The sequence below is a fragment of the Penaeus vannamei genome, chromosome 6 (genome assembly GCF_042767895.1).
Source record: "Penaeus vannamei isolate JL-2024 chromosome 6, ASM4276789v1, whole genome shotgun sequence".
Lineage (NCBI taxonomy): Eukaryota > Metazoa > Arthropoda > Malacostraca > Decapoda > Penaeidae > Penaeus > Penaeus vannamei.
The window spans coordinates 13,741,743-13,744,352 of record NC_091554.1 but is presented as its reverse complement, the minus strand read 5'-3'; the positions used below and the strand labels follow the sequence as shown (position 1 = coordinate 13,744,352).

Below are 2,610 nucleotides of genomic sequence, written 5' to 3'. Positions count from 1 at the left end.
AACAATCCTTATAAATTCGGTTAATCCAACATGGTGGCAACGCAGTTCTGGAACCCTTTCTTAGATTTCCCGAGCTAATTATCAGTTGGATTAGTGAACATAAGCTTTTTGTTTTTTCACTTTATTTTTTTCTTTGTGATTATTTTTAAAGATTCCTTATCCACATTACGTCGATATCTGGTGATATTTTTTTACGCTGGTTTGCATATAAAAAGTGCGGGACAAGCAACCGCAGCAGCAGGCACTCACGTGGCCTACTGAAAGCACGACGACTGTTCTCCCCGTAGTCGCTCCCGCTGGTCTTGAGGAAAATGGGAACTGGCGGGTTCCTGGCTGCGGTGGTTGCGGGCCTGGCGCTGGCGTCATGGACTGAGGGTAGATATGTGTTATTCACAGCCATTTGTGTAAACAAACACGCTTTTCTCTCTCATGTCTTGTGTGTCTGTATCTCTCTTTCTCTATTCCTCACTCTGCTTCTCTCTGACTCTCGCTTTATTAAACATAATTAATTTAGTAGAATTTTCACAGGGACAGATATATGACTTTATGCACAAAAAACTTATTAAAATCATTTGCATTAAAACATATCTTGCGACAAAAATAGGAGCAGAAAGTAAAAAATAAAGCATACAAAATAAATATATATGAGAGAGGGGGTGGGAGGTGCTAGAGCTCGGCCATCCTTTTACAGCCCACTCAACTGGTCAGCAAAGTCGGGGTGCTTGTATGCATGTTAATCTACGGACGCTAGAAAAAGGTCCAACCAACATGGTCTATATATAAATATCTATGCCTGTGTTTATATAAATGTTTGTAGATATGTATCGCTAAGTTCGTTGTAGGTCTCAGCATCTGCTCCACGCTGACCTGTCCGGAACCAAACGGCTTCTTCGCGCACGCGACATAACCGAGCGGCTGGAGACCGTCGGATGTTCCCTTCGGTCCGCTAAGGCCAGTCGATCCTTGCCCGCAGAGTCGGACCTTTCAGTCCAGTGCGACTGTGACTGCTGCCTCAAGCCACACAAGGACTGCAACAAATACTACGAGTGCAAGGTAGGACGGGCGACGCCCCCTAAAACCTCTTAGAATGTTTCACTCAACTTTACTTATGACTAAGGAAAGCGTGATTTTATTAGATTAGAATCACATAAAATCATAAGGCTGTTATTGAAAAAGAAGAAAATGTATACATTTCTATTGTATCTAAAATTGCCTTGATTAAATGGCCGCATCCATCAAATGTAGTAACAAAAAACACTATTGTTCTTTTCTTTCATTACAGGATAACGTTGCCTACGTCAAGGAGTGCGGAGGTGATCTGGTGTTCAATCCTGCAAAGGAACAGTGCGATCTTCCAACCAATTATGAATGCCCTAAACCAATCATTTGTGGCTGCCATTGCCGATACCCAGTCGACGGGGAGTGCAATGCATACTATGACTGTAAGTAATAATAATGGTAATAAAAAATACAACTATTTAATCTTTACCTTGCAATTGTTATTAATGAACTGCCCATGTAATATGTTCTAATTTCCATCCTTTTTATCTTATTGTGATAATCTTTATTCCTAAATTGGTTTCTGAATTTATAGTTTTATTTTAACTAAACCTATATCTTTGCAGTCAATACATGGTATTAGCTTGCTGATTTGTAGAGCACTATTTCATTTGAACATTTTTTAGTTATGTTTTCAAAATTCCTATTTTCCACTATTAATTGGATTCTTTTAGAAGGTTGATTATGATTTTATTCAATTTCTAGGCAAGGACAACGAGGCGGAGAAGAAGTACTGCTCGGAAGGCCTGCTGTTCAACCCCGATACCCGCATGTGCGACATCGCTTCAAATGTCCACTGCCCGACTATCGATCCAACAGTTGGCCCTTGCAATGAAAACGTCTTCGATTCCGATGTAAGTTGCTCCTTCTCTTTCTTTCCCCAATAATTGATACAAATAAGCTAATAAGCAGGCATCAGTTATAATAGTTATCATATGACACTCATTCAAAGGTCTTCTCAACAGCCTGACTGCAAGTTCTGGGCCGCCAACAACGACTGTCACTGCAAGTGGACGGATGGTGATTGCTCTTGGCAGCACTTCGTCGCCCGTGCCTGTCCCCGCAGCTGTGGATGCCAAGGCAATGTGGACGTCACAAAGCCTTCTGTAATTGACTACCCTTGCGTGGACTGCTCTACCGGCCAACAGTACTGGCAGCATCCCAGCGACTGTCACAAGTTCATTCAGTGTGCCCCTTATGATCCCCAGAAAATGCCATGCCCTGCAGGAACCAGGTGGGACCAGAAGATCCTTACCTGCAACCATGAATGGAACACCCCATGTGTGACAGGGAACTACCTTCTGCCCAATGGAAGCTGTTCGGGTTGCACTGGATGCCCAACTGTCTGTCCCACCGCCAGGTGATTGCGGTGGCGAGAATCCAGACTGCAAGCATTGGGCTGCCAGCGGAGCATGCACCTGCAAGGCAGATTGTGACTGTACTTGGGCAAACCAAGTGGCTTCAATGTGCCCCAAGACCTGCCGAGGGGAATGCGGCCCAATTACTTCACGACCAGACGACTGCAACCCCTCGTGTCCTTCTTACAGTGGT

At 43.8% G+C, this 2,610-nt stretch overlaps 1 pseudogene; it reads left to right on the top strand.

Moving 5' to 3' along the window:
* Positions 1-296: 296 nt before the first annotated feature.
* LOC138862013 (balbiani ring protein 3-like) overlaps positions 297-2,610 on the top strand; it is a 2,879-nt pseudogene continuing 565 nt past the window's right edge.